The following is a 25,533-nucleotide window of genomic DNA, read 5'->3' on the forward strand; positions in this document are numbered from 1 at the left end:
GAGGGAGAATTAGAAGTGCAAATTAAACAGAAACAACTTTGCACAAACAACACATTTCAATTTCCCCTCAAGTTTCCATGTGTGCAGTGAAACAACAGCGAAAACAACAACAAATAAAAAACATGGGAGTCCCGTTCGAGACAGAGGGAGAGGCAGCGGCTCAGCAGCCACCAGCGACCTACCGCACACTGAGTGTGAATCATTAAAGGCATGTGTTCCACATCAGCTGCCGGGCCGCTTCCCAGCCCGTGTATGAGACTGGAGCTGAATTATGACGGGAAAGGGGGGGTTAAATACCGCTTTATGTGGAGATGAAAACCCCAAAGCTGCTAACTCGCAGTGAAAAAGAGAGGGAGAGAAAGTGGAAAATGACTGCATATACCTTCTGCCAGCTCACAGAATAAAACAGCAAATGAAGCAGCTAATGGAACAATTACATGATTTCCAAAAAGTGTGACCTTTCATCATCAACAGATGAAGTGAATGAGGTTTTATGCTCTCTAAAAGGAGGGCCAAAGTGATTTGAAAACTGACCTACTTTAATTCTTGCAGGTTTTCTGGCTGCCTTTGATAGTTTTTTAACCTCACAAAAGTCAAGACAACTGCGCGGGATAAGTTTTCCCAGGAAAACAAATCAAAAGGTGTGAAAAGACAAAAGAAGACAGAGGAACACAAGGGTTGTTTGGATGTAAGACCAAAGTGCCAGCCTTGGTCTTGTCCATCAGGCCAGTCGTATGCCAAACTTGTTACTAACAGGGCAGCGTCTGCCAGAACACTTGTCATCCCCGGTTACGACACACGGACAGCTTGTGCGGGTGTGCGAGAGTGTGTTTCTGCACAAAAGCACACGCCCTCTCCGGTGTGGGCATCCAATGGAGGAGCAGATTCGTAGAAGGAGTCTGCATTCTTCTGGGTATGGGCTGGCATCTTCGCACACATTCCTGTCTGTTTGCTTTCGCTCGGGTGGCATGGAGGGAAGGTGCTCAGGATCACCTTTCCCCCGGGGGCGGGAGGGGACGAGACATGACAGAGCAGGACAGCAAAGAAAAACACGCGTTTGCACAGGCAGGAGGAGGACGAATTGGACAAAGTGAGGCACAATCCTAGAAGGGAAATGACCAAGCTTTTCAGCTCCTGCCTGTCAGTTAATACTGTGGGAACTTGCTGGCAAAACAACGTGACGTGAAATAAACGTAAATTGACAGAATGATTATCCTTTCTGCAGCCGATACGAGGAACATAAATCAGTATATTTTCACAGAATGATGATCCAAGTTCTTCAAACCAGTTCCTAATGATGAATGGCTGTTTTTGTTTGGTCTTTGTCACAGTTGAACATGACAGAGCAAATCTCCCTGCAGCCAGTTCCAACTCTGATGCAACATACCCCGGATTAGTCTTGATCCTACCACTGGCGGCATGCAGGCCACAAGACAGAGTACCTCCTCTAAGCAGTGCACAGTGTGTGTCTTTGTGTGTGTGTGTGTTAAAATGATTCCACATTTAAAAATAATTCAGCCGCACAAGAAAAGTGACCTTTACAACAGCAGTGAAAAGCAGAAGATATGACATGCAGACAAAAGAATCACGAGCTGCACATTCAATACGACCACAAAACCAACATGTCAGTCACATGATGAGGAACAATGCCACTGTACAGAGAGTAAGATGGTTGTTTGGTACCCACATGTCTGGAGTGCAGGGAAGTCCAATTACCCAGAGTTGACAGCAGCGACAAATTCGGGCTTACCCCAAAAACGTCAATCTGCCTGTCCTTGGCGCAGGAAATCTCCCCTTGAATCGATTGCAGCTCCTAAGCTCTGAGGAGAGAGGAAAAAAGAGGGAGAGATATTTGAAACCAACAGCTTTGTGGGCCTTATCCACGTGCTGCAGACTCACTGACTCCCTAGTCTCCCTGGCACAGAACTGCTTCCCTACACGAAAAACTCTTACGCTCTTTTTCCTTCCTTCGCCTCTCATACCGCCTGTAATCTCCCCGCCCTTTTCCCCAATAGATTGGACTTTCTCACTCGCTGCATTTGTGCTCCAGACATCATGTGAAAAGTGGAGTAAAACAGTGCTTTTGTGGTGTGCGAATTACCTGGGGCCTAGGCCGGCACAGTAGCGCTCATGGCCACAACTCAATTACAGCAATGTGAATCAGGTGGCGGCCTAGAAATCCCCTCAGCCTGATGCACAAATAGGGACAGAGAGGCGCCTTCATCGCCAAGACGGAGACAAATCTAAAGAGGCGTGTCATCTCTTCAGAGGAAGACGGCGAGGATTATGCTGTGAATGGCTGCTGCAAAAATGGATCCAGCAACACTGGTCTGGAGACAATGCTATTTTGTGTTTGAATGTTCAAGAGTCTGAATATAGATCTAAATTGAAAGAGTCACATGACACGTACAATCTCTGTTAAACGCCAAATTTGCGCAGCAAAAGGAAAGGAAAAAGTTTGGCGTGATTGTTTTCAACCCAAAGAAACTAAATTTAAATTACAGGATGGTGGTTTGCAAATGTTAAAAGCCACTTTGTTGGATTTCATGGATTCATCACAAATGCCAAACTGCACCATCATGGTCAATAATATTTGAATAGAAAATTGGCTTGTGTCAGAAGCACTTAAAAGCAGCTCGTTTATCCCGTCTCTCTGTGTGATGTGAAAACAGAGCATCTCTTTTTAGCTTACCCAGACTTCAGGATCCCGTTAAATGTAAAACTCTGGACCAGGCGCTGTTTTTCCGACAGCATGTTGAAGAAACACTTCTGACTCTTAAACCTGTGGTCTGTTTGGGTTTATTTAACTTCTCTGTGCACTTGTCAGAAGAAAGTTATTTACTTCAGTTCACTGAAAGCAGTAAGAAAAACCTGGAAAAATCTGTACTGACAGCCGTGGTAATTGTCGCTCTCGAGAAGACATGATATTAGTGCAAAAAAGGAAAAATCCCCGCCCTGCAGGCCCAAGTGACCTTGGTGCCATTTTACGAGCGTTAAATGAATTTCACGCTAATTTGTTATCACAAGCTACTGAGGATGGCTGAGAAATAAATATAACGTTTTTATAAATATAACTCATAAACCTTTACTACAAATGCTGGTTTCATTTGCACATTGCACAAAACAAATCGGCCACTGTGGAGAGCTCAATTCAAAGATAAGGAATCGCACTGCTAAATTCACGAGGTTTTTGCAACAAGGTTTATTAGAGTTCATGTACGAGCAGAAATGGCTGGTTGGATCAGATATAAGCTTATTGTCCTGCTTTATGTGCACATGTAGTCTGTTAGACAAAGAAAGAGACGGGAGATCAGATCTAAGTGATAGAAAGACAACTTCACATAACATGTCATGTTTGTTCTGTCTAACACCACAAATCCATTCACAAAAGGGTGTGGAACATAATGAACAATTGCAACTATAAGTTGCTACATATTATCCGTGGGTTGTCCTTCACGTTAACAAGCAGCGCAGAGGACAAAATATACACTAAACCTTGAAATATAATAAACTATATAATGATCCAATACAACACAGCAGACAGTTACAAAGTGATCTGATTGGATAAGAGGCATTCCATGAGTGCTGATATAGAGAACAACATCACTGGGGCTTATCACTCTGTGTATCACTCCGCCGTAGCCAGGTGTTGCCAGTCAGTTAAGTTGTGGAGCAAGCTGAGTTGGTGGCACAAAAGAATAAGCTGTTGTTGAGTAATACTGTTTACTACTATTTGCCGCTTGTTTAACTGTTGTATAAAAGCAATATCGCAATTGAGATTATGATGTTATACTGAATATCAGCACGGCTGTGATTCGGTCCTAGGCTCTCAAGTCATATTGCTTAATTTAACATCTCTGAGAAATTCAACAGGCAACAGCAAGTTGAAATTGAACACTGTAAGATTCAAACACATGTTACTGGGCTCCTGTTTACACTGGCATGAATGGCTGTTAATGAAAGTGTCCCCAGATGTGGCGCTGGCTTTGCCAAGGTTCGAAAGCTAAACAGTGACTCAATATTTCCTCAGTAGGCTCAAGTATTCTGGGATTTGTTCAACTTTCTGGGCCATTTTAACCAATTAAGATGAATTTACTTTGCATAAGACAATAAGTCTGTTTGGTCAAAGCGTGGTTCTGGTGCATTGTAACAACGTAAACTATTATTTCACGTAGCATTTCAAGCTAATCAGTCAGCTACATAATCTTAGTAATGAGATCATGCTTGTTACTCCAGCTGTGCTGCTCCCTCTAGTATCACTTCTAACCTGACATTCAGCCAATCAGCTGGCCAGAGCCCTGGCCTTGAATGACTCCTCTTTTCACTTCCTGTTGTAGTACACACGCTCACTTCCTGTTTGTGGATCTGAATGGTGCTTTAATAATGTGTTTTTATTGGTCCACTAGACCAAGAACAGCTTAATTTAGATAAGAGGCCGGCAGGATGAAATGAGGACAGAGTTTATGCTCATGTATGTGTGTGTAAAAGTGTGTGTGTAGGCATGCATGTGTGAGTCTTGAGCCTAAACACTGATGAGAGTGGACAGGAGTAGCCTGGGGTAATCACGTCATTATCCTTGCTGATGGGTGAACGCAGCAAACTGCAGACGCTCACCTTTAACACACACACACACACACAAGGAGATGAAGGGTCTCTCATTATTGGAGCCGTGCCAGACAAGTCCATCTGCTTTTAAAATGAAACCCAATTTACCCCAACTAGAAGGCCGAGATTGTTCAGGGACCTACAGTCTCACCAAGCAAAGAGCGTGAAACGATAACACGGCAGGGTCACCCAATCCTCAGTGATCGGCCAGGCACCGGCACCTGGGACTCGGATGTGGGTTGCTTAGGTGCTCAAGGTTAAAAAGGTTTGATGTGAGGCGGTGCAACTCTCAAGTGAAATCATTCATGAACTCTGGGAAATCTGTGACTCGTTGTGACAGCATCACCCTCTCATTGCTGCTCAGTACTTATGTGTAAAAAACTGATTGTGGGTCCGACCAGCAGGCTCCAAGTGCGAGCTAACTTGAACATGGCAGCCCCGCGGCGAGAGTCATGAGCTCACATTAAAACAGACACAATGTGTCGTTTTAACTCACTTGGTTCTATAAAATTCCTCCATCTGTGTGCGTGCACTCACGCAACATAAACTCCTCTCACTGAAGCTGTGACTCTCAGCGGCGGAAACCCCCCTTCAGTCGCACATAGATCACATAACCTCTCTTGACATCGGAGGACAGCACTCCCAATGGAAAGATGCAGATTCGCACACGCTGAGTGCCGGGGCCGAGGCTCCAGACTGCCATTGTCCTTCAGAGTCATCCAAACAAAACAATGAAGAGGGTCACGCAAGGCCCCCTGTGGAATGGTAAATAACTGAGAGAGAGTGAGAGTCAGAGAGGCTGAAACAGAGAGCGAGAGGAAGCGAGAGAGACCGATGCACCGGCAATGACAGCGTTATATGGAGTAAAAAATACGATCATCCTGGGGAAGGTGAATTTCAATCATGTTCAGTCACTCAGGAAGAATCTGACACTGCTTGGATGGAAAATATGTCAGCTCCATGAAGTACAGAGCAAAAAGCAATGTAAAGAAAGGATGTAAATTATTTCACGTCTCTGTATATGGTATTATAGTTACTCCAACACAAGGTGAAAACACATCCTTAAACTCTGGCCTTTATAACAATATTATATGCTCTGTAGGAGCATACAGAGCAGGAGACAGCTGCTCTTTTTATGTGTTAAGTCATCCAGGTGAGTGTTGCTTTCGTCAAAGCCATGCAGGAAGATAAAAGGGGGGTTAAAATTCAAACAATATCAAAAGCTTAGATCGTGTCCATGTTAATCATTCATTAGCGCGGAGTGACCCTTAATCATAAACCCATCTTTGTTGTCATTATTCATCTGGCATTAAATGCTAGCCTGTTAATTCACACTCAGGATGTGGACAATAGGCGGTCCACAAAGGCCTCGGAAAGCGCAGTCTCCCTCCCGATTGGTCTTTCATATGCTAATGAGGGAACTGTTTTGGGTTTACTGGCCTGGTTGGAAATGATTTAGGGCGACACCGGTGCTCCGAGCCTTTATGTTTGGGCTGGCCGCGGGGGCTCATATATCACCCTGATCATTAATCAATTAGCGTCTCCTAGCCACCTGTCGGACACATCGGCGCACAAAACATTCCTGCCCCCGGGCAGTTGCTAGACGATGATCATCAGTAGCACCGCTATTACCTTGCGACCCACCGACCCCCCCTCCCCTTTATGGTAATACCCTGATGGATTACATAATCACACCCAAACACTGCCCGCAATGGAAAGCGCTCCACACCGAGGGAAGCAAATCTGAGTGGAAACCACCATGGTGGGTCTTTTTATTGGTCCCCCTCCCTCCTGACTCAATTGAATGGCAAGTTTTTTAACACACATTTGCCCTCCGCTGTCACAAACAGAAAAGACGAGGCCGAGAGGAATTGACGCCGACCTTGAAGGAGAATCAATAAGCTGACGGCTATTCAAAAGTGCTGAATGCACACCAACGCTGCGTCTGCCATTGTTTTAAATGCAACTGCCTCCAGTGGGGTATTGATGGTTGTTTACTATTGATGACGTGTCACTGTAGCCGAATGCATGTGAGATGGAAAGGTCTGAACTATCAGGGTCTGTGTGACGTTAGAGTAGGTGCAGAGAAGTGGTTCTGTTTAGACTGGATTAATTTACTGCTGACTTGCAGTTAGTCAACTAGAAACTAAGCCCTTCAAAATAAAAGCACAGTGGCTTTCTAACTGTTTATTTAATAAACATGGCGCTTCAGTCACAACTTTCTGAACCTGTTTATGGAACAATGGAAAAGGGGAATGGAAAGAAAGTTGTGTTAACATTTTCATGCTCTGCTGTTTCAAAACTCCATCATGCCTTATGATCTCATGGAGCCACTTGAGACACTGTGTGATATGAGCCACGACAGCTTTAAAACATTTCTGTTGTACAGCTGCCCTCTGCCCAGCCGCCACAAACACAGTTTTTTCTGGGGATTTGTATGTAAATTTGAACTCTCTTGCACAGGCCCTCGCTGCCACCACACAATCTCTCCTTCCCAGCCTTGCTTCCCTGACAATACCCACCTCCCTCCCTCCCATCACACCCCACCCCAAAACCCTTCACATTTTTCACACTTTTTTGTTATTTGGAACTAATTCTTAAAAGCAGCTGAAGAGATAAGTGGCACTAAAATTAGAGCCTAATCCCCTAACCCTCAATATGCGGACATGGAGAAAGTAGATTTGTCAAGGCTTGATTTAGCAGTATTCTTCCATTATAGAAAGTAGCACTCTTCACGCAGCTTAGCAATACCAAATGGCTCAATCAGTCTCATGTGGAACATTTTAGAGGGGAGGGGGGAAGAAGTTGTAAGGGCCTATCTGTGAACCCAGAAACTTGGCATGAAGCTGGTGCTGTTATTATTGTTTTCCTACCTGTGCTGCACTCGTCAACTCTCAGGGTCCCCCCTTGAAAATGACATTCACCATCCACTTCTAAAGGCTGCAAACAGAGGAGCTGTTTCTCTGGGGGATTGTAAAAGAAAAAACTGGGCCAATGTGTTGGGTGTATAAAGTGTGTATCACTAGGCCGGGCGATGGAGTTTTTTCCCCCCTTTTTCGTCTTTTAAATCCAACCAGCTCAGGCAAGGAGCCAGCCGGCGACATTATCAGGTGGATTTTGAAAAGAACAAAAGCTCCTCTGTGATTCTTTCCACTGCCTGAAAAAGCTGAACAGAAAACCCCATCCAGCATTGATACCCAGCATGTGTGTGTGTGTGTGTTGTCCTTGGCACTCCAACCAATTTCATCCCATCCAGAAGATTATTTCTCTGATAATCTCACACTTTCTTCCATTTACTTATCTCTTCAATAAGGTCCTAAAAACTGTCTGTGATATTGGAAGTGCAAAGGTCACGAGTAAAGCTGCGAACATGGAGAGGAAATCATATCTGTTCTGCCTCGCTGTATCTAATCACATTGACTCCATAAATGTATTTCAGAGGCCACAACAGATATTTTTGGAAAGATAAAACAGGAACAGGAAATAATCTCACGCTTGACTGCGAACAGGGAAAGTGCATAGTTGTGTTTCCTGGTATCTGTTGGTGGACAAGCAGTGCTGGAGAGGAAAACTATTGCCTGAGCAAGATAAAGGCTATCCACGGGGAACAGGGGCAGGGAGAAGACAGCGGGGAGAAGGAGGAGGGTGATGGGCGACAGGGCAGGGGCGCGACCTCTCCGGGTCAATAGGTGATTAGTAACATTTATCATACCTACGCAGGCTGCTGAATGAGAAGCCAGGCAGCTTCTCTCTGAAGAATTCAGCCACATTTCGATGTCAAAGTCCAAATGAAGGACTGCTACTAACAGCCAGATGCCCAGTGTTTATGACAGAGACAAATATTGGAGTCCTTAAGTGGAAAAACATGCCATGCTGGCACACAGCAGCAGCGGAGAAACGTTACATCATTTTGACGATTTAATGAGCACAGCCTGGTTCTGATCAGGAGTTTTAATACCTGCCAATGCCAATATAAAAGCTTGCATTTCATGCCTCATGAGAGAGCTTAAAAGTAAGTTTCATTTGATAGCACAACAATATTTGGAGGATGAAGGGGGCTGCGGTTGTGGTTGAGGGGGAGGCAAGCAGCGCTGTTCGAGTCCTGACGAAAGCCATGCAAGGTATCTGCGCACAGGGAACCCATGGAGCCACAGCTCAGCCGCACTGACATTCACAAGGAGGAAACGACAAAGAGGCAATTGAGTGCGGGGAACAGATTTGGCATGGACTTATCAAAAAGCACCCCACCCCCAGGGGACTGCCCGACACTGAGACTCTGAAGGAGCACGGCAGCTCTGCACTGTTTTTGTGTGGACCAGAGTTTGAGTGGGTATCCCGGGCCAGAGGCCAGCTGAGAATGAAAACACACTGTTGTCCAGAGGGACAATTAGGACACACTCACGCAACAGCATCCATCAAAGCAGAGATGACAGTTAATTTCACTAATAGACAAACATAGCCTTCTTTTTAGCCATTTCGTAACGCGTGCATGGGCGGGAAAATCCACAACGATTCTTCGAGAAGTGGAATGCACAAACAAAACACAAATCAGTCACGGCATCCCATTCTCACATCCCACACCTTCTATGCACAGAGAACATTAATGGTGTTCAGCTTCGAACGCAGCCTTTCAAGACTCTCAGCAATTTCTCCAAATCATTCAAAGCACTCTTTGAATTTGGACGGTCCAAATGTTGTCAGAAGAAGTAGAAGTCATTTTCAGGCATTCATACAGCTTCTGCATCACCCAATCTTTTGTAACTATCTGAAAATAACCGACAATCAAAGGCTGGGACCTTTTTATATTTGAACTACAGTGCCTGGACCCAACAGCTTCTTTTTTTCAGTACTTCTCTCACTGTAAAATCACATTTTTGTAGTCAAAAGTACGTCTCAACTTCTCAATTTCAACATTATTATTTATTTACAACGTTTTGTTATTTATTTAGAACATCCTACCTCCCTCCTTCCCCCAACCCGTCAGCACAACCTCAGGCCTGTCAGTCTGTCACCAGGGCATAGCGTGAGAAGGACATTGCATGTGTCCTGGAGGAACCACTGTCACTTGAACAAGCTGCAGGGGTGACGTAGCCTTGAATCACCCTCTCTATATACTTAATGTGCTCTAAGGTTACAAAATTCAACACTGATTTTTGTACGTCAATCTGCACTCTGAAGTAGTAATGTAATTTGGTCATTACCCTTTGAAGTTTTGAGTTTGGTTCCCAAGCATTAACTATAACTATTTTACCCTTCCCTAAACATCGTGATAGTGCTCACTCGTTACTCAGATGACTGAACTACGCACACCTGTTTTCAATTTGTCACTTAACGAGCAGACGACCTGGTACAACACTATTAGCTGGACAGAAAACATCATAAAGATACTCTACCATCACTTCTGTAACTCTATATACTTGCTTAAAGGAGCAGTTCGTGCCTGGAAAAAGTCACTGTCAGTCAAAGCTGGTGTTCTCTGTAATCAATAGAAGCAGTTATATTTGAAATTGGCGTCATAGCTGTGGGGAAAGTCGTACAAACAGCTCGTGGTTTCGCCCATTCTACATTCCTACAACACCCAGCGTGCATTGCGCCCCTCCCTCTGAAAGGAACGGCTCAGTGAGAGACGCTGCAGTGAAATACTGAAAAACCGTTTTCCAGTCAAGGACATTGATCGCTGCAGGCAATGGCTCAGACCATTACAGAATCCAAAATACGACGAGAATATAATGGTGAATTGTCTTAAAAATCTTCAGGTCTGCAGTCTACATTTCAAACCTGACAATTTTGAATGGGACATGACATCGGAGGCGGGCGTCCTAGATTGAGTGTAGTTTAGCGAGCTCCCTGGCCTCCGCCAGGTGACGCGTTTAAAGAGTCTAGAGGAGGTTTTCCAGGGCCCACTGGAGAAGCGGATAGCGTCCTCTAAAGGCACAGAGCGAAATCGCATTTTTTTCCTACCATAATGGCATTAGCTCCCCACAATAGCATGATAGGACTGAGGTAGAAAATCGGCGAACTGGCCCTTAAACACAGAACTGAACACAGTGAACAGAACAGCCTTTCACATGTGTATAGGTGTAACAACGGGCAGAGCTCCAAATGCTCTGTTTTCTCCTCATTTTTCACATTCCTCCTTCCACCACTGTCTGTTCCCCGCTGAAGCACGTCAGTCGCCTCTGCATTTGCAGATGTAATCTTTGTTAGCCTCTTTTAAGGACCTCATGGTTACTTCTGCTTTCTAAATATGTCGCTCAATCTGACAGAAGTATTAATGTAAATACAACAGGCTTTACAAGGCAGGAATGCACTGAAAAAGACCCTCAGCCCTCTTTAACATCTCTACTTATGAGGCTAAACAATGCAATCTTTGAGTCAACTCCGTGACCCTTATAGTCCTTTATAGTAGCACAAATCCTTCTGTTGACAGAGGAGGCCAGTGTTTGTTGCAGGGACTTAATATTAGCTACTAGAAATATGTCACAAGGAAGCAGCACAGATGACTAAAGATAACTTCTGTGGTTTCTTTCACAGGTCCTTAATACTCTGATTGTGTAGATCTGTTTTTGTATTGGCGACTGTATCCTCTTGTGCTTACTTTTCACCCTCTCTGTTTAGTTTTACGTAACATTCACAAAGAAACTGTGACAACAAACTAAACATAGCTTCTGCCTTTGGAAGAAATTACACTAAAAGAGGTCACAATTATCGTTGGAGACCTTTTTTCTCCTTCATTTTTTCGTTGTAATAAAAAACATAGCTTCTGGTTGGAGCGAGCTTTAACTAGGTGTGACCTAAACTGATCTGCAGGATGGGGATTGAGGCCATCAAGGCATTTTTTTATGGATTATATAAAGCTCAATCTCTTTCCCTTCCTTTGTTTATCTTAATCCACGGCGCTCCTTTAAACGCTGGAACCTCTTCCTTTAACACACAGCTTTGCACTGCGAGTGAGTGAACAGCAAGGCAGCGTGAAAAAATAAACAGCGGCCGGGAGTTCCAATTAAAGTTTTCCGAACGACAGCCGGCGAGCAAAGCCGCTTTACGTTTTAAAAAAGAGGTTGATTTGTCTCTATTTTGCGTCTGCAGGTGGAAAACACGTCTGAAGTGCTGGAATTGATCTTTAAAGTCAAGTTTGTGCTGTGGACTGAGGAAAGAATGTCTGTCCATACCTTCCTGCCAAACAGTTTTCCTCCATAGAAACCCAACAAAACAATAGAGGCCACATAATGTCATCGGAAACTATCAAAGGAAAGTAGTCGTGCAGGCTGTTTTCTTAATGCAAAGTGCTTCAACAAATCTTATCTCCTGTGTTATAGGTAAATATAGAATCACATCCTTCTATACATCTGGAGCCAAACACACATTCCTGACAACAACTGTGGACAAAAAAAGCCAATTGTAAATTGCCAATGTGCACCAAGTCGAGTAGGCCGTCGCTAAGAAAACTAGGAGCGTCTGATGTGTACAAATGAGAGGTTCACCCGCGAACACGGAGCAGAGCGATGCCGAGAAGCCTCCTGGAACACAGTCAACACATTTCACACACACAGGGCCTGGAAACAGCACGCTTGGGGCTCCCACCTTCATTTAGATGAAAATGGACCTCCTCGAGAGGAAATAAAGCCATTTTTAACTCCCCCTCCCCTCTCCCTACCAGACGGGCTCCTGTAATGTGCCCAGTCAATGGACTGTGGGTTTATTCAACTGCAGGCAGCCCACAGCACAGCCATAAATAATGTAGGGCAGCTCACATGAAACCCTAATCACCATTGTGCTGTCACCCAACAGGGAAGATTGCTTGTTTAATTTACTGCGCCGCATCTGTCTCAGTTCTGCCCAATTTAGTTTCACAATTCCAATTGGGAAGTAGTCCAGGTATTTATCAATATGCCTTTCAGCCAATGCAATGAATCAATAAGAATGTAATGTTCATGTATCTATGTCTGTGCGAGTGTGTGTGTGTGTGTGTGTGTGTGTGCACATGCATGTCTGCATAAGTCTTCTTGATGATATTTGTGTTGTGAAGAACAAACAAGAAAGCTGCGGCTCGTGAAACAACAAAGGCGGACTGAGAAGAAGCCATCAACAGTCAATAAGCGGAGCTCATTATTGGCCATCTACAACGTTCTTCATTACATTACTATTCCATTAGCATGCACACATTTGCATATTCCAGTCACCTCCTTACAGAGGCTGTTGATCATAAATGGCAGCCATATGCTGCCTGGTGCGCCATATTACAGAATTATTACTGCGACACAAAAAGCCAAGAAAAATGGAAATTATGTTGACATGGAATAAAGTAAAAAAAACAATCAAAGGATCCGCCTTTATTGATAGTGTCTGGCTGACTGAATGAGTATCATTTACATGCATGTGTTGTGCTTTCTGCCTGACAAACATCTGCGGGCTGAGGCCTAGTCTGCGTGGTGCATTTCTGAGATTCTTTCCACACAGATACATGTACAGAGCATGCAGTTTTTTCAAGTGTAAACTACCAACACAACCGCAGTGTATTTAGCTTTTATAGGAACAGGACACGGAAGATTAAAAGGGTGCAATAAAACTACATAAAGGTAAATGTAATTACCCCATTATGGTCTTTTGCTGCAGTGTTTTTGGGGTAATTTTGGCTTGGCGTCCTCTCCTCCAGCTGCACACACAGGAATCCTGCCATCTAACAGGCTCTGTACTGCAACCTTTCACCATGACAGTGATTTGGTGCGATGGCTCCTCTGCACGGTGATGACAACCCATGAAGACAGAGTAAGTAGCAGCGGCTCACTAGCTACATAGTCTTGGCGGGCACAGTCCATTGCAGCGGAGCAGTATGATAACGCTGCTACGAGCAAGCTAGCAGCGCGAGCTAGCAGCAGCAGCATGAGTGGTATCATCTTTGTTCAGGGCCATTATCTCTCCACCATGGTGTTCACTTCACGCTGATAAATGTGGCCGAGCAACTCGAGCTAATGCGCAAGCAGCTGCATGTGCAGCAGCTGGGAAATATACTGTCAACTGCCATGAACGCCCACACAGGAGGCACAAAGGAGAGGATTTGTTCCACTGAAATCACTGTTAAGATGCTGTGGTCTTTGAAAGTGGACATGGCTTCTGCACAGGAGAGTCACGTGTAATGGGAATGACACAGGAGTTTGTCTTCATTAAATACATTATATTTAGCTTGTTAAGTATCCCCTACAGTGTTGATACATTCTTGCTCTAAGGTGGAGTAGATCTGATTGATTATTGTTTATTGGTTCAAGTCGAGTTTCCAAAAAGAGAAAACATGGAGGATGGATGGAGCTTCTCCAATATGAATATTCTCAGCGTTTCTGTTTTCCATCATTGTAAACTACATTTCTTTGGGGTTTGGACTGTTGGTTGGAAAAAGATTTCACAAACTAAACAAATATTAGACTAATGGAGACATTATCAGCAGATTAATCGATAATGAAAATCATCTGGAGCCATCCAGTGTGACCAATCTAATCTTTTTTGGATATTCTCTTTGCACATGTTTTCCAATTTTGTAATTACCCAATTAAATACTAAGACTAAGATTACGCTAATGTCAACAAAGTAAATATAAAAATGGAAGGTTTTGTTTTCATGGACAACCCACCAAAAATCACTACAATGTCATAACTGCCTGCAGACGCGCACTTGGCACAGAGCAGCGCTGGTTTTATCAGGGAGCGCTTAAGGACAGATTGGCTGGTCAGACATCTGTGTAAGTGACACCGGCTATCTGGCTAGCTGTCTGACTCATGGCAGCGGAGGGTTAACTTGGCAGCTCGGCTGTACAGTGCAGCTCTGAGAGGAACATTAACAGCATGTCCCTCGGTGCAGACTGAGAGGGGAGAAACAGGAAAAAAAAAAAAAAAAGGACGAGGAGAGATGGAGGAAAGACAAGCAGCAAAGGGGGTGGGGGTGCGCAAATCCAATTTCCAGTGACAGTGCGTTCGGGATCACTTTTTTAAGCGAAAGAACATATCATCTGTCAAAGGTAATGGCAGCGTCCAGGGGAAAATGAAAGAAAATAGAATGGAGACCATTCATTAAGAAGGTGGGGGATGGGGAGGTGTGCGGAGGCACTGGTCTGCTCCTCTGTCTCCGCGGGAAAATAAATATATACACAAGCCGTTATTCGTGCATTTACGAGGTGGCACAGCAGCGACGATCAAGGTTCTCATGCTACACAGATAATATTAGCGCAGATGCCTGACGAGGAATCTCTGGGCAGCAGCACAGAGCCGTCACTGCAAATGACGAGGTCGGCCTGGCTGCCTGGCAGGACGGCTGGCAGGCTCGCTAACAGGCCCGGCCATTCTGTCTCTCACTCGGAGCTGTTGATGTACTCAGTGGAAGCAATTGATACCATTGTTTTATGAAGAGGAGGGTGGAGGGGGATTAAGACCCAACAATAGGGCTCTTTCAGTGGAAATGTCAGCCGTCACGCTGGGGGACTGTCCGACTGGGCAGAGACACTTTCGTGAAAAGCCAAGGTACAAAACGTGTGTGGAAAATAGTATGAAACCTTGTGACGAGGGGCAGTGAAACAGTGTGACACGGGCCAGAACATTCCCGTGCCAAATGGCAGAAACGCAATCTTGAACATGGGACTGGAGACTCTGAGAGACACAGATCATGTCAAACAGAAACACAAGGCTTCATATTTGTGTCTCAGAGATCTGCAGTAGCACAACTCTGCAGATTAATATGTCGATGTTTTCAAGGTCTACCATAGCATTCTGCAGCTTTTAACACACTCCAAATCAATAACCAGGATAATAGGCTATATGGGTCTTTAGCTCAGCCTCATTAGGAAGAAAGGAGACAAACGTGGCCTGATTCTTCAGGCAAATTAACATAGTGAGGAACTTAAAATATCACAACCGATGATCCGTTCTGGGACATTTTATCATGAGACTATACAACAGAGAGCTACAAAGTTCTCTCTCTGAGTGCTTTGATAACCCCGCTGGCCTTGGACCTCTTTGAAAAATCTCACTCGGAGGGTTTGAGGTGAATATAAAGAGCGGGTTGAAGTGAGGTACCCTGCCGCTTTAAGGCTGGGATGAAACCGAGTTATTCTACCACTCTGACCTAATTGCTCTCTCGCTCTCTCGACATGAACACTGGGAGCTGCGCACTCTGACACGTAAAGATTATTTAATACCATCAAAGCCATAAAAAGAGGAATAAAAGGAAGGCGGTGCGGAAGAGGAGGAGGGAAGTTAACCCTTACGAGGCTGGCAGGGCCGGGCAGTCCAGAGCAAAAGGGAATCAGTATGCAAAAGCGGGCCTGTCTAACCGCCGGCTGCCGACGCGAGTGGAGCTCCCACATCCCGACATCACAGCGGCTCCAGAACTCCCCGTCCAAAAAATCCCTACACTCTCCTGGTATCGGCTCCCACCCTTCTCCTCTCTTTCTTTTCCCACACTCGCCCCAGTCCCTGAGGCAATGTCTACGTCATTGGGCACCACAGCCAAACCACTGTAATATCCCAATTTATTTCTACTTATTCTGACTGAGTCGGGGCCTGTTTCATTTAGGTCAAGGCTGGTTTTATTAGTGTAAAGCTACACTGCGTGACTCCACTGGACTCCGTTTGTAGACGTAACTGTTCCTGTAGTAGGCGGAAAAACTCAACTATTCTTACACCAACACATGTACACATCAAAATAAATTCCAAAAACCTTTCCTCCTTTTAACAATGAGTGATAATCTAATTCTGCAGTGTGGTTTTTCACTTTAAGTACTTCCTCCTCCAGATACAGATCTACTAACAGTGTGACATGGATGTGGGCAGGACTGAGTAGAGGTGTTTACCGTTAGGCAAGCGCTGGGTGACATCTCCAGGGTGCCCTGGCATTGTGGGGAGCGCGTCTCATCTGTCAGTGCCTGATGAGTTTGTGCTGCACAACCTTGTGAGTCAGCCCGGCGTGTCAACAACAGGGGAGCAGGCTGCTGTGGCGAGGCTGCGTGTTAGACCACTACAGACCAAACCGAATCAAACCACCTGACACACTGAGGACTGGTGCGGAGAGAGCGGTGTGCAAAGCCAAATGCTTAGAGTACAGTGCCTTGAATAAACCCCAGGTTGTACAGAGATACAGCCTGGAATTCAGACTTATTAAGGCTTTTAACATTTGACTGACAAACAGGAGCAGTCTTTATTGGTTATTTAAATGCTTCACAAATATGAACAATGAAACCAATCGTGTCATTTGTTCCACAGGTGATGAGCGAAAAAAAACTGGCATCTAATGTAACAAACGAAACGGACATAGCAAGGAGCCACTGACTCACTACTACTGTGTTTTTAAAGAACAAAGAGGGAAAATTTCCTCTCCAGTGTCACTCACACTTGACTTTACAACCTGCAGAGGAAGGAGAGGGACACGGTGAGGGGGGGTGAGAGGGGACAAAGTGAGTGTGCCGCAGTTTCAACGACGATGACAAATTTAGTACCATGTGAAACCGAGGCGTGCCAGTTCTTAAACTGGCACGGTTCACACAAGGAGAGAACCAACTTCCTGTTTCAGCTTGTCACAGAGGGTTGACAGTTGCACAAAAAAACTCCCCTTGTGCTACATACCCTGCATTTTTAAAAACAAGTACAACACTGGGTAGTTTTACACATTTATGGGATATATATTTATATATATGTAATTTATTATTGGTAAAAGGGATGTTAAAGACTAATTTCTGGCTGCACAAGAAAAAAACGTGACTAGAGCTGCAGATGATGATTTCATGACAAAGCTTCTCCGAACCTTTTCTTGAATGTCAAGAGTAAACATATGCCGCAGTCATGAACGCCTACATAATTCCTTTAAAATAAGCTGATTCCTTTAACTGAGCCATGAACTATATTTTTAGAATTTAATGAAAGGTATGACGTGGGATGAGATATCACAAAATGGATATACAGCAGATTAAAAGGGTTATTTAAAAAACCCACTGAAGGTTCAACTGTGAATCACATCTAGAGAGGAGGTGACATTGACGTGCACGTAACACAAAAAACAGCACTTACTAAAAATGATTGAATCATGTTTGCCACCTCTTTTCCATTGGAGAGGAAAGGTGTAGACGTCTGGAAATTTATAGGGTATTTTTGACAGTAGCTATCAATAGGAATAGTTTATGCTACTTCATGCAAAGTCATACCACTCACTCTAGGTTGAGCTTATCTATTGGTCATGAGCACAAGGATGTATTTGAGACCTGAGCGGTAATAAAATGTTATCTTTCCATAAGTGACAGGTTTACATACAGTAGTGCATATATTCATTACTATTCTATTTTATTTCCTTTTTTTATTTATCACTTGATTACCCTTTCTTTTACTTTAAGCTGCTGTAACAAGTAAATTTCCCCCAATGGAGAATCAATGAAGTTTAACCTATCTTAAATGAATCAGAGTAACCAAAGATGTCAGGGTGCTGAAGTACCTGTCAGACAGAGGTCAGTCCAGTCAGCAAAAGTATGTAAATATATGTATTAATAGACATTTTCATTTAAATAAAGTCCACTGAGTAACTATTTTAGCCTTGTGAGGTAACAAAAAGGCGACTGAGCCTATGGACTGCTGCTTTTGCAGTATTACAAAGTAGGTGAGAAAACACCCAAGCAGCACATAATGACACACTTTCCAACCCTCAGCAGTGGCTTGTGAAAGTTTCGACTCTTCAGTGTGTTAAGCAGTGTACTGTTTTTCCCAGCATCTTCTAGCATTGCAAGTAAAGGGTTACTAGGACCGTTTGCTTATAGGTTCCACCACAGAGAAGGCTATTGTAAAAAAGGATGTGTGATGTTTCTACAGCTAGCTCGTCGTATAGTAACTCGATGTTTCTCTAGTATTTGGAGCTCAGACAAATTATTAATTTTAGATTAAAATGTCATCTTGTGGAGAGACTGACACTTACTGTTTTGTTTTTTGTTTTGTTTTTTGCATTGTTTAAATATTTGATAGATTTGTATTTTATTGCTTTGGCCAAATTGAAGTTTTCATGCCAATTAAGCCTTAAAATTGAATTGAGAGAGAAAGAGACAGCTCATATGTCCGAGGCAGAGAGCTCAACTATAGACAAGAAACAAAAACTTAATTTGATCATCTCTTCTAATGTTCCTCAGTTAATCAGTGGAGTAAATGTGCTGCACTGTAGACTGGAGTCTCTGCAAACAGTGACAGAGTGACGGCTGTCCTATATGAAGAGATCCAATGCTGGTATCCACGTGAACACCTGCCTCCTGTATGGAATAATTGTATCGTCATTGCTCTTTGTTATTATAACTACTGTATGATGATCGGCTAATGTTATGTCCTTATATCTCACTATGTCTAATGTTATCACTGTGCAGTTTTCATGCCTGACTTCGGCAGACTGTGTAGCTGCTTTAAAAGCATGCATAATGTTGTTAAAGGTCACTTGTTTAATAACTTCTAAAATTAGTGTAAAATACTGTTAGTAACTGTTAGATAAAAATAATCTTGGCAATTCTTGGCAAAAACCATGAAAGACATGCAGCATTTACTCTGACGTCATCAGTGGAGTGACTTTCTCCGACAACCCCCAACTCCAGTGTCCCTGGGGGGGTGACAGGGTGGGAAAACCCTCAGATATGCTCCAGCCAAATTTCCCAATGAGTGACTCAGCCTCTAATGCATCTTGCTCTGAATGTCACTAGTTGTCATGTTAAAGGGCATCTCCATCTCCCAGCGCCACCCCTCAAAAGAAAAAAAAGAATCACACTGCACTGCCATGTTTGCAGCCAATATCAAAGACGTCATAGGCTAAATCTGTAATGTAAAAAAAAATCAATCAACAAAAGATGCTGTGCCAAAAGCATAGAGTGCACAGATTACTCAATTAGAAGGGAGCAGCTAGAAAGCGCGTGTTACAGCTTCAAATGGAGAGTAATAAGCAGTGTAGCTAATCTGTGGTTTTATGACAGCATTTTACAATTTTACAAGATAACCCTGCAAGTCTGTGTTGCTGCAGGGTATGCAACTCAAATATTATAACACAGTCCTGACATTTAATTTGCTTGGATCAAGACACCTCAGACTGACAGGGGTTAATCAGGGGTGTTAACAAATTGGGGGAGATAACTGTCTGGTTGAAGTGTTACTTGAAGGCGTCGTTTTTGCGCAAGAAGAATGCATGTGTTTAGGGTCTTCAAGTTGCACACAGATCAAAAGAATGCAGGCTGTGGTTGCACCCCCTCTGTGTGCTGTGCCTGTTCATCGATTTACAGCACAGAAGAGAGGAAGTGGGCTCCTGATACGATCACTATCAGCAGCAAAGTATACAACGCACTCGAGCAAAGTTCACCTCAAGCCAACGTAGCCGTGTCCACCACTTAGTTTGTCCGAAAAAAATACACATTTTTCCACATTCCGCTGCCCTGACGCTGCAAAAACAAACAAGGCTACAGGCGCTCAGACACACAGAATTGCACGTTTTCTACATCTCATACCGACACTTTTTTTTGAAGTGATAAGCTACAAGGTCGGCTGGTTCGTTCAGCTGATTGACTGGACTGTCAGCGTCCTCACGCGCTACATTAGAGAGCAGAGGAGCGTTAGCTTTTTATGCTAGCTGCCCTGCAAGACGTTGTATCCACCACTAAATGTAACCTCGCTCGGACAAACATAACGAAAGTATCTGTTCGACAATACGGACGCTTTTTTTTAACCCTTGAATTACAAACTTGACAGGACTTTTGGGCACCCGGTATTCACACTAGTTATGTCTGACAAAGAACGGCGGTTAAAAACCTGTCACGCTCGTGCACATTCTAACCGTTGCCACGCATGACGCATTCAAAATCCTCCAGGTGAAATAGTTTAATACGGTAAACGTTAAACCTCTGACAGGGACCGAGACCTGTACGCATGCTGTCAAATGTTGACAAGCTGTCAATGACAAGTGGATGGTAGTACCTGGGACCTGTTGACTCCTCCTCCCCGGTCCCCTCGGGCTGCTGCTGCTCCTGCTGCTCCTGCTGCTGCTGCTGGTGGAAGTTCAGCCGCGCAGCTGTAAATTTCTCCGCTGCGGTGGTACTCTTTCCAAAGTTTTCTGCCGACTCTCAAATCTGCAAACGGTGGCTCTCACGAGTGCCGAGTGACATTAGCTCCCCCCTCCTCCTCCTCCTCGTCTTCTTCTCTCCCTGGGCAAACCGCTAGGTAAAAGACTGCGAGCCGCGTTCAGAGAGCAGGCAAGTTTGGCACCGCTTTCGCACAGGCAACCATGGCAGTCACGTTCGCTGGCTGTGAAACCCAACACCAGCTCTGGCCACGCCCCTTTTCCTTTTTAGGGGGCCAGTCCTTAAGAAGTGACTGTCCTGCTTTTTCCAGATGTGCTCAGTGCTCTGCTGAAATAATGGGAAGTAACAACAAAACTTGTTGTTGACTTCATCATCCGTTTAGTTACATATTTTAGCTGTTTACTCTTTTTTTAACGTTTGTCCTTTTTGCTGCATTATGTAAAATACTGGTAAATGTTTGACATTAAATATTTTTAGTTAAGTACTAAAGAATGTCAGGAAAATATACTTCAAAAGTAAGAGTATTCTTGGGCATAATGGTCCCTTTTAGAGTGTTATAATATTATATGTATATTTATGTTTTTGAATATTACTACTGAAGCATTATCACACATGCAGCTTTTAAATGTTGCAGCTGTGGAGGTATAAATCATATTTCCTGTTATATGAAGTGATATAACAGGAAATGTCTTAATATAAAATGTCACTAATTCTTACATTAATATAGTATAAAGTATAATATTTCCTTCTAAAATGCTGGAAGAATAAATTACATAAAATGAAGAACCTCAACATGTTTTTTTATTGTGTCTATTTATTTGCACAGTATTTTCTGATATAAATGAAAATAAAAAGTTTCCACCACTGACTGACAAACACAAAACTCCCTTTTATTCTTACTCTGGCACCAATAGAGGCTGTTTCTGGAGTTGCAAAAGAACTTAACCTTTAATGTGAGGTTAAAGTCAATAGTGCCTCCAGTGAATTTGCAGTTATGTAACTTTTAATATTTTAAAAGAAGTGCAACCAAATACAACATTGCAACAGAGCGTTCCAGTAAAATTATTATTAATTTTAAACAGGCCTAGAAATGTGGGATTTTGGCAAAACACATGATCTTATATGCTGCACATTTCAGACTGTTTTATTAATGACATTCCACGGAATTTCCCTATAGTTTTTCTTCAGTCTTAAAAGCCCTAAATAAAAGTCAAATCTGTATCATGACAAGTGCACACCAGAGAAACTGGAGAATTCTCACATTTTATTCAAATATGTATCATTTCTATAAAACTTTAAACAGTCTGGCTCTCCCTCCATTGCGTGACTGCGTCTCCCTGTCCTGCTGAGAACACCATTAAAGGCTCTAAAATATCCTCTCTCGCTGTTTGTAATGTACCCTGTTTTTGTCATACTGCACTTGGGCAGTCGGCTTCTTCTGTTAAATTCCACCAGTCAGGGGAGTTCTGTTACCAGATCACATTCACAAATGCAGCACTTTTTATATATAAAGCCAAATTATACATTTGTCCTAAAACAACCCCACTGTGTGTGTGCTGACGCTGCAGTTCACTCTCAGACCGCACACTTGGTACCCAGATGTTTTTAAATATTTAAGTCTAAATGTTTTTGCTACGTCCTTATAAATGTTTAATATGTTAAATATGTGATCTACTGTTGTATATACCATTATTTTATTCCTCTTTTATGTAACACATGTCGAAAAAGTGTGCATTTTTACTGCATGTTAAAAATTAGCTGCAAGCTTGGCTAGCAGTGTAACAGCTAATACATAAATTAAAGCGTACAATGGACATTAAAATGGACATTAGCTCACAGTAATATGTTAGCCATGTAAAAATGTATTTATTATTATTTGTTTATTTATTTATTAAGGAATCTCACTTTGCTTAAAAACCTTTAAGATTTTTTAAATCTAACCAAATAAATGGTCCAAAGCCTTGTAACTTGTGTTAGTCCTTATTTTTCATAGTATTGCCAATGCAAATAATTAATAAGCCACTCACTGTTATTTGCTGCTCTGATGTCCCCCTGTGTACTCGAGAATGTGTGTGTATGAGTGCATACAGGTGTTTGTACAGTAGTGGGTGCAAAGAAGCCTGTGCATCTGTTCGCTTGTTTGCGTGCGAGGGAGCTGTGCACAGGAGAGAGGCTCAGGTTCTCTCCTGTCGCTCCAATATGACTCCAACACTCAATATCTTTCCGCCCCAGAAAGCAAAGTTTGGTGACAGGTGTTAGATGTTGAACCCCCTCGTCCCATATGATTGGACAAAAGGCCACAAGACAGCTAGTGACACACTTTGCCTCCATGTTAGCTTCTCAGTTGCTTTTCATCTTTGTATCTTCCTGGGAGCACTGACACTGCTAAAGAAAGAGAACGCGGGCGACAGTATCCTCCTTGTTTCCCCTGCTGCCTTCAAGGCTTTCGTTTACAAAAGCTGTGAGTGGCACTAAGCTGTGTGAGTTGTCACACATCCCCACATGAGTGAGGAATGCAGCGCTGGGGGGGTTTGGTTGGTTGTGACATGGGACACACAGGCATGCGAGTAAGCACGGACTGACGATGTAGTGGTGGAAGTAGCTGCTGTCATAACAGACTGGTTGCAGAGGTGAAACTGTCTTATTCACTGGGTCCTGACAGCTAGCATGTATAGCATGTGTTCATGTAGACGTGTTGACGCCCTTTTTTATGTAACAGGATAATTCACGTCGTTAAAATTACACAAAATATACCTGATAATAAGTCATTTGTGACTGGGAGGAAGTGTTGTGATTCAGAGCCCTTCCTCTTTCATTTCTTTTAAGAGTGATTGCTGCTAGCTTAAAGTTACGGCTAACTATGCTAACTTATGTTTTGTATAGGATCTGGTGTGCAGTGGAATTAACATGGAGGTTCTGTTTCACTATTTGCGTATTAGAATAAACGTATATGCCATGGGAGATCCCCATGTCACAGTGTCTTTCCTCTCTAACCGACAAAACGCACGGGTTACATTCACTCCTCTCAGAGTGAGGATTTGTATTGTGTAGCGTTGTGTTTCCTCTACATATCTCTAGGTTGGATAGTGAGGCCTCTGGGGCGTCCTTAGCCCAGCTGCATCCTCCACTTGTAGCCAGGTTTACACTGGAAGTTACTGGAGTTGAATCTTAATGGCTTTCCAGTCTAGTATAGCTCCTCTCCACCCTGAGAAGTGAATGTAGACAGTGCTTCGGCATGTACTGTACAGCTTTAATGACATGTCATGCATAGTGAAAAGCCATGTGATGCACGTTCCATTTATTGCTTTACATAGCCTCCCCATATATCAGGCTAGACACAGTGGCTTGTAAGACACATGCATTAGTTCTGTGTTTGGCTTCCATACAGAGATTAAATCGGAGTTTAGACATGCTTGGAAGATCCAAGATTTCTATGCTGGCTTCTTTATTTTCAGACTCTGACGGAGCGACAGGAAGTGACTGACAAGCCTGACATTGACATAACGGATTAAGTACAGTATGCACACACAGTGTCTGGCTCTGCTTTTGGTTAGTACTGTAGATTCGCTGTTTCCGAGCATGAGGCAATACACCCAGAATTGACTGCACAATGTATGTGTGGCAGTCCTGAGGCGATATACAGGATATGAAAAAAATAAAAACTGTATGAACTACTTAGAATTCTTCTTATTTTTCCAGACTTTTCCAGATTGATACCACTCTCTTTTCTGTGCGGTAATTATAAATCTACAACTAACACCCTGTTAGATTAAAGAGGGGGTATTATGCTGTTTCACATTTTAAGACACATATATAATGTTACAATGTCGGATGTCCAGGCTAACCGTGGGTGACGTATGTTGGAGTAATCCCCAGGCTTCTCAGCTCAATCTGCAGGCGGCTGTGAACGCCAGGGTTTAATGCAGTTATTTCTACGTGCGGCACTTTTGTGACGTCACAAAGTGCAGCCTCAGCAGGCTTCAGAGAGCTGGCCAATCAGAAGAAAGTGGGCTTGTAGGGGCGGGGTTTCTTAAAGGGACAGAACTGACTGAGACATTTCAGGCAGAGGCTGTATGACGGCCTGCACAGAGCACCAGTGTGAGAAAAATGATGAGTTGTTTTAACTGTAAATTATGCTAAGCTTCTCCACAGGTATCTCCAAGTGAAATATGAAGCTTGAAATTAGCATAATACCCCCCTGTAACCTAGCTTAAATATAAAGCCTTACTTCAACTTCAGCTGCCTTTGACCAGTGCTAAGGCTAACTTATTGGTTAACAAACTAGCACCTTGCCTGTTTCATCCTTAAAAAAGTAACATTTTTAATTTTAAAGGAGGTATTTTGTCTGAATATTGCTTTGCCAAGTTCACTTCCTGTTTTCCTGCTGGTACCAGAAGGTATCTTTTTTTTTAAATCTTTGGACAGAGATAGGCTTGATAACGCCTACAGATAAAAGGGCTTGTTAACCCCTGCCTCCGGTCTTTATGCTACACTAAGCTAACCTGCTTCTCTTGGTAGTTTCATTATTACAGTACAGTCATCTACGTTTCTGTAGGGGGTCACCAAAACACAAGGATGGCAACCGCTGCATTGCCTTTTAGCCTACAATCAAAATCTGAGGTCCTTAAAGAGCCACTACATTCAATATTCTCAGCTGCCTTAATCCTGTGAATCCCTCCTATGCAAACCATAACATAAAATAGTCCCTGTAGATGCTCTTTGTTTCAGGACTGTAGCCGGGTGTCTCTCTCATGTTTCAGTTTACAAGGCGCCTGGTGAGCCCTTTAGCAGGTGCTCAGTTTCCGCCTCCAGACGGTGAGTTTACTGTCCAGTGTGAAAGTCCGGTGCTATTTCCAAAGTGTGGT

The 25,533-nt window shown here is 43.4% G+C and overlaps 1 protein-coding gene across 1 annotated transcript in view; it reads right to left on the reverse strand.

Moving 5' to 3' along the window:
* raraa (retinoic acid receptor, alpha a) overlaps positions 1-20,866 on the reverse strand; it is a 157,400-nt gene extending 136,534 nt beyond the window's left edge. Inside the window, exons 1-2 of the mRNA XM_069665070.1 lie at positions 20,565-20,866; positions 1,688-1,820 (exon numbers count right to left, since the gene is read on the reverse strand). The gene's annotated coding sequence lies outside the window, so the exon portion shown is untranslated. The remainder of the gene's footprint in view (positions 1-1,687; positions 1,821-20,564) is intronic.
* Positions 20,867-25,533: the final 4,667 nt, after the last annotated feature.

The sequence above is a fragment of the Semicossyphus pulcher genome, unplaced genomic scaffold (assembly GCF_022749685.1).
Source record: "Semicossyphus pulcher isolate SPU_LCO1_2020_fin unplaced genomic scaffold, fSemPul1.0.p SCAF_16, whole genome shotgun sequence".
Classification (NCBI taxonomy): Eukaryota; Metazoa; Chordata; class Actinopteri; order Labriformes; family Labridae; genus Semicossyphus; species Semicossyphus pulcher.